Source organism: Anas acuta, chromosome 11 (assembly GCF_963932015.1).
Source record: "Anas acuta chromosome 11, bAnaAcu1.1, whole genome shotgun sequence".
In the NCBI taxonomy this organism is placed as follows: domain Eukaryota; kingdom Metazoa; phylum Chordata; class Aves; order Anseriformes; family Anatidae; genus Anas; species Anas acuta.
The window spans coordinates 19,882,050-19,888,994 of NC_088989.1; the positions used below are offsets into that span (position 1 = coordinate 19,882,050).

Here is a 6,945-nt window from a genome sequence, read left to right on the forward strand (position 1 = left end):
TTACTGTGTGTTTTGTTGTAATCAAGCAAGATTTTCAAAATGTCTTCAGACATGCAATCTGTGTTTTAAGTCTCTGAAGCCTTCAGAGGTCATGTATTTTTTATCAGACAAAAGCATCTGCAAGTTGATTTCAAGTATAAATAATTTAATCACATGATAATTATTCTTTTAAATCAGGTGCTTATTTAAAATCCTAGCAAGTATTTCCTAGGGGTGGCAAACAAATACATCAGTTTAAACGGGTCTTGGGTTTGCTGTGCTTCTCTGGAGTTCTTGGTTGTAGGCAAGCATTTCACTTAAAAAGAGGTCATAAATAATGAAGCAAGATGGCTCTCTCAGGAAGCAGTTCATACCAGGTCATCCACTTATTTCTGTTTCATAAGCTGCTGGGCACAGTAAGAATTACACATGCTGCTCTAGTTGTTTTCATTAGTTCCTTTAGCATCAAGGCCTGACAATGCTGAAGTTTTCAATGTAGTGTTATTTACTAAGGGGGGTGACAATTATTTACTGGAAATGACCTGTGTTTGTCTTCTGAAACAGGTCACCAGCTGAAGCTTATTCTGCAGATGAACAATAAGTAAAATGGGCTGAACAATGAAGTATAATCCTGGTCACTGTTTTCCCTTCAACCATCATTCAGAATAAATTAGTAGGAGTGGCCAAACCCTTCTGAGTGTTTTTATCCTGTTTTTGCCGAGTCTTCCTGCAAGCCATACTGCCTCCTGCCAAACAGGAATGCAGAGCCCTCTGACAGTGATGGTCATTGTTCTGCACTCACCATGGGACAGGGCACACTTAGTACACATTACAGTAAAAGCTTGGATGCTCTTTTGTTGTTAACAGTTCTAAAAAAACAATCACAATCATTCAAATACTTACCATAGAGTTACCAGGAAGGAGTAGCAGAATCCCAAAGCTATGCAAGTTTTCCTTATTTGCTAGCTTACAAAAGGTGTTGCCACTGCAAATTTTATCTGGTTCAGCAAGCGCTACATGTGGTACCAATTTATGCAGTGTTTAACAGCATGTTTCCAAAAAAAAAAAAAAAGAAAAAAAATCCAGTGTGGAAGGCTCCTCCTAGAGTATAATTCAGTCAAACCGCAGGAGAGCAGGCTCCTCTGGAAGCGCACTTCCTCAGTGCAGGCCAGTGGCAAGAAGAAAACAGAGTATGTTTTGATACGTACAGGTCGTCTCTGGTAATCTGCACACATAAAAGCACCACTCCTTGAAAATAAGGCGTCAGAACTCCCATCAGGTTAGAGGCAGAGTAGGGCATACCAGGAGCGCCAAGACTAAAAGGAGCTTTGTCTCCCCTCCCCAGCTTCCCCCCATCATTGGTTGCACACAGGGAAAACCACTCTACTGCTAAATGACACTGTTTTGCTTTTAAGTAAGCGATTTGCAGGTTACATAAGTAAACATACTATCAAAATGTGAATGGTGGAGTCTCCTGTCTTTGCAAAGCCACAAACCTTATGCTTCCATTATGAAGTTAGAAATCAATAATAAACCACGAGCTTTGGAACACTCCCAGCAGTGCTGCTGCACTGTCTACAGAGAAGTTGTCCAGCAGAGCAGACACAGCACTGTCTAGTTCTTCAGACACGAGTATTATCACTATTAAACCAGCATCCAGGAGAGGAAGAATAGCACAGACAGTGCATTTCCCACAGAACAACATCAGGAAACAACTGGTACCCCAGATATCACCAGATGGTAATTATTTGTGAGTTATTATTCTTTAGTAGAAATAGCTGTGACTTGCATCACTTGAATACACACCAATGTATTGCCCTTCCTTCACTGCTGCAGCTGTGCCTTGAAATACCCAGCCCCAAGGCACCCTCCCAGCGATGCGGTGCACGGACAGCAGCGGTGCTCACACGCGGCATTCTCCCCTCAGCCCCTGCCTGATGCTGAGCAGTGTCTGTCTCCAACAGCACTCCTCCAGGCCTGCACTCATGACATTTTGTGTGGATTTCAACGCATGCTCAGCCTTTTCCACACAATTTCCAAAACTATAACCCTGCAACCACGAAGTGCTCTCAGTCAGGACTGTGTTTATTACAGCTTCCAACCCTCCAGGCATTATCTGGCCTTCTCCTTGCTGCCATGGAAGTCCATGCATTGCAAAGCACACAACAGCCGTGTGCCTCAAGGAGCTACCCCAGAGGACAGTGTGTGTATTCTGACAGCTCATTCAGTGATGGGAAACAAGAATAAGTCCTCATTTATGAAATAACATCTCAGCACTTCATTTCAATGCCAGTTTTCACACACGACACTGCTAAGCACCATGGCCAAAAGTCTCAACAAAAACTCCCATCTCAGGGCTACTAATAAGCTAAATAACCACTTTGAAGCCCACAAAAGGCAGAAAAGCTCCCTGTGTCCCAAAGCACCCTGACTGAGTGCCATGTCCCTGCAGGCACAGACGGGGTGGGAAGGCCCAGGGCCAGCAGCAAGGCAGGATGGCCCAGCCCAGCCAAGTGACACTCCCAGCAGAGACAGTGCCACCTGCACCACCCTTACACACCACTTTCCACACACAGAGCTAGGTCCCGTGTGCCATGGAAGAACAATGACAAAGACAGGTGCCTGCCCAGCCTAAGGGCTGCATGGCACGGGATGCACAGGCTGGGAGCAGCGCTGGTGTCAGGGGGTGCACGCTCCGTGCTGCTGGGCCAGGGACTGCGGGCACCATGGCTCGGCAGCCCACCCCAGGGCCTGGCGCCTCACCCGCTGGTTACCACACTGAGCTCAGAAGCACATCACCCCCCTGCAGGACTCACCTGTGGGTGTCTGCCACATCCTCTGTGTGCTCCCATTAGCAGCATCTGGTCGCAGCTTCACTTCTTGTGGGACATGCAAACTCAAACCAGAGCTTCATCCCCCACCACAAGGGGGAAAGCACAGTCAGATCTTTCTCCAGCAAGAGACTCCAGAGTCCTTTTTCTCCCCTCCAGCTGCTTCCTTCCACTGTTGTCTATGTCCCATCTCCCCTGCCCTTGGCTTTTGCCCTCCAGCCATCCTCCAGGGATCCCACACCACACATCCCCTCAGGGGAAAGGAAGGGAGCCCTGACGGCAGCTGAGCTATACAACGAGCAGGGCAGGTGGAGCCAATCCCAGCACCTTCAGGGGAAGCCCCCACCACGGTGCCCTTGGTGCTTGTAGGAGATCAAAGGGCCAGGCTCAGAGGCCACAGCTCAGAGAAGAAACTATGAGAGCCAGAAATAGCTTAATACAAATGACAGAAAGTGCTTGATGCGGAGATAAATTGTGGCATGGGCACAGCAGGATCTCAGAGAAGGCTTTCGGCCGAGGCTGGGTGTTGTGTCACTGTGCCCCCGGTTGCACCGTCAGGTTGCTCCCTGTCACTGGCAGAGAGCAGGCACCAGAGCTGGGCCCCCGCGGCGAGAATGGTGGTGTGGTATTGAAAGGCTGCTCTTCCTGGGGGAACTCATGTTTTCAGGCTGCTTGGATTCTTTGTTCTGTGCCAAACACACACACAGCCCCAACCCGCCATTTCTAACGGCTCCTGGCTATCACATGTGTGTCAGGAGGGGGAGCCAGAAGTCACCGCGGCAAGCGCTGTGGTAAACACGGGATGACATGGACCAACACAGGGTGCTGTGTGGGAATGACAAAAAAAATTACCTTCCCTGCTGTTGGATGCAGCAGATTCATCCAAACTCACTTTCTTCCTTCTCCACAGACCACTGAAGTAAAGATCTGTTTCCGTGGCTCTTTCTTGCCGGGCATTACTTCGTAACACACACTGTGCAGCAGCCTGGCTGCTCTCACAGCTCCACAGGAGCAGCACAGCACCCAAACAAGCAGGACGACTTCCAGCCCTGCCCATGCCGCTGCTGCCAGCTGGGCCCAGCGCCCTGAAACACCCTGGTGCTGGCACCAGAGCAGCGTGCTGCAGCACGGCTCCCCAGCGGGCATGGGTGCTGCACATCCCACAAAGGGTGAGCTGGGCTTTATCAGCAAGCAGAGTTTTAATTATTCAGGAAAAGAGTTGTAACTCTGCGGCCATGATGCAAAGAGCCCAGCCAGAACTCCTACAACATTGCCAGCCATTTGCCCTGGTGCCAAAAATATTTGAGAGTAAGTTGGTTTCATCACTACCCCAATTGTTTGGCATGAGGGATGAAATAATTTAAACTGTTGGAAAGGACTTAGGTTTCAGATTTGTGCCGGAACTGTGAAAGCTACAGAGGGAGAGAGCAGCTCACCCTCACCCTGGAGCAGGATTTATGGATTTTCCCATGCCTGGCTGTGTGAGCCAGGAGGCTGCATTCAGTCACCGGCCTCTGCCAGTCTTGGAGAGTCAAACGCTGGGAATGTGACTGTAACAAAATCAAGTTGTGTCAAAGGCACTACATGGATCAGTGAGAGCGAGCTATGACAGGCCTGTGTTGTTCCATAGTCTGCTTTACCAGGTGTCTTCATGCTCTGTAAAAACTCTTTTTTTTTTTTTTTTTTTTTTTTCCCATGCTGATACAGATCAGGTAGGAGAGCCCAGCGGCAGGTCTCATCACACACCGTCTCTGGAGAACATCACTGGTAGTCAGGACCGTGGTTATCGAATCAAGATGCTGGCAGCTTTAAGCCTGGTGTCACTGTTTTGCTTGATGTGTATGTGCCATTTGTTTCCAGATGCAGGGTGCAATGGAAGAGCAAGTCTTGCTGCTGTTTCAGGGTTGGGACTGGTCTATGCTCGTCCAAGGGTGGAATGTCTCTCAGCTCCAAGTGAGAAATTGCCTTCCTACATGTCTGCTTCTTGTAACAACTGTGTGCTAGTCCAGACAGGCTTCATGTGTGTCCCACAGAGCTCCCTGCCTTTCAGCCTGGGGACACAGTGAAACATAGGTTTGCAAGTTTTTCCTATGAAACAACAGCGATTTTTAAAATGCTGTTAGCCAGTCAGTTTACCTGTTATGACTGGACGTTGAATTTGGATCCCAGATGCCATAAAGCATCTTTGTCCCTTCCTGCTTCTTGGCAGGATGAGATGATAGATTGGACTGAGCCCAAGCCAGCTCCAGAGACACAGCTGGCACCTCCAAGAGAAGACAAGCCTCTCCCAGCCTCCAGAGGCTGCAACTGCACCTCACTGCTTACCCACAGAACAACCTCAAACTGAAGTGTTTGGTTGCCAGTGGATGCCAGGTTTTCCTTTCTGTGTGTGCAGGAATAAGTGTGAGAGCAGCACTGGCCCTGGTCCCTGCTGCTCGTTGCAGCCCCAGCCTTGCTTGTGCCCCTGTTTCCTGTGCCAGCAGCCTGGGCATTGGTACAGGACATGGATCACTGTTCCCCGTAGCAGAGTTTTCCCTCCTCTCTCCCCCTGAAACCATCCAGAGGCCACTTTGACCTTGGGAGCCTTCTTAACAGATCTCTGATAGCTGTGAGACACCTGCACCAGGAAAGATACTTGCTTTGTACTGCAGTGGGACAGCCTGTGACCCTGTGGGCAGCAGAGAGCTGGGCAGTAGCACTGAGCAGCAGCAAATGGCCACCAAGAGAAGAGAAGTGGAGGCAGAAACACTCCCTGCACCCGGGGAGCAGCTGCAGGACAGGAGGGAGAGCAGGGCACAGGGCTTGGACCCCCGGCAACCTTGGGAGCTGAGGCGCCTTTCAAAGCTCCCCGGACAGCACGCTGCTCAGCTCCTAGTGGGCTTGCAGATCTCAGCCCCAGTGGGATTTTATTTTTTCCTCCACAGAGAGGAGCAGCATGACCCAGCTGTCTGCACCCATCACTGGTCACAAGTAGCTGAGCTGTTCAGGCATCCTGTTTTCGACCTCTGCTAGAAGACCTTTAAGTGAATTATCTCAGCACAGACAGCGGAAAGACTCATCTTAGGGCTCTCTCCCTCTGTCAGCGAGTTGGGCCACCAGTGGACAGTGGGACAGGCGGTGGCTGCAGGGAAGGGACAGGACAGCTGGAGCTGGGGCCACAGGCTGTGGAACCCGGTGTTTAAAGATAACCAACATCTGACGGTGTCAGAATATTTTCCTGCTGGAGATGAATGAGAGGACTCACACTTGGTATGCCCAACCTGCATGCACACGCACGGCCATGCTGTGCCCAGGGGCAGGAGGCCGCCAGGGTGCCGTGCCTGCAGCAGCTCACAGCTGCCTCCCTCATCAGCAGCTGGCGAGGCACGGCCCAGTGCTGAGAAGTTTTTGCTTTACTGGGCACGATGGCATTAAACATTTATCAGCACCAAAATGTAAGAAAGCTTTTTCCTGCAACCACAGCCTAACGCGGCCTGTGCACTGAAGTAGAAAGGGCAGCTCAGGACTCACCTGAAACGCTCTTCTGCACACGCGGCAAGGCAGGGCCCCATCCTGTCCTTCCCATAAAATCACGCCAGCCCACAGTGCAACTGCTGCTGGCTCCTTCAGCACCACGGCTGCTGCAGAGCTGCAGATCCGGGTGCAGTGGACCACCCCCTGCAGCAGGCAGCTGTGATGGTTTCTCACACACGTCCAAGCCGTGGTGATGCCTGTGAGAAAAGCTTGGTGACGCTCCCTTCTGCTCATGCCAGGCACAAGGCCTCCCTTGTAGGGGCGGAGACCTTCTTTCCAAGGGAGGGAAACTGCTCAACTAGATCACTCTTGTCCATCATTGCTTACCTTGACCAAGATCCTCTTTAAAGCTCACACAACAGAACAGGCCAGTAACAAATCAGCCTGCATGTTCATGCCACCTCAAGTCCCTTTTTGTGGGGTGAAGACAACCCTCACGTTCAGTGTGTGTCTGAGTCACTTTCTGCAGAGTGGCTGTAGGCCCCACGCAAGCCCCTGCAGGTGAGGAGGATTCACGGGGCTGTCCGAACGACACCAAGCCAGGGCCTCACCACGAGACACCAGGTTTTGGACATGCATCGAGTTTGATTTCAGATAGCACAGCAGGTTAGGCAAAGAACTT

General features: G+C 50.7%; 1 long non-coding RNA gene across 1 annotated transcript; it reads right to left on the bottom strand.

The window, feature by feature from the left end:
- Positions 1–2,082: 2,082 nt before the first annotated feature.
- Positions 2,083–6,900, bottom strand: LOC137862288 (uncharacterized). Its single transcript, XR_011100167.1, has 3 exons — positions 6,651–6,900; positions 6,321–6,520; positions 2,083–4,861 (listed from the first exon to the last, which is right to left on the bottom strand). It is a non-coding gene; the product is annotated as an uncharacterized lncRNA (long non-coding RNA).
- Positions 6,901–6,945: the final 45 nt, after the last annotated feature.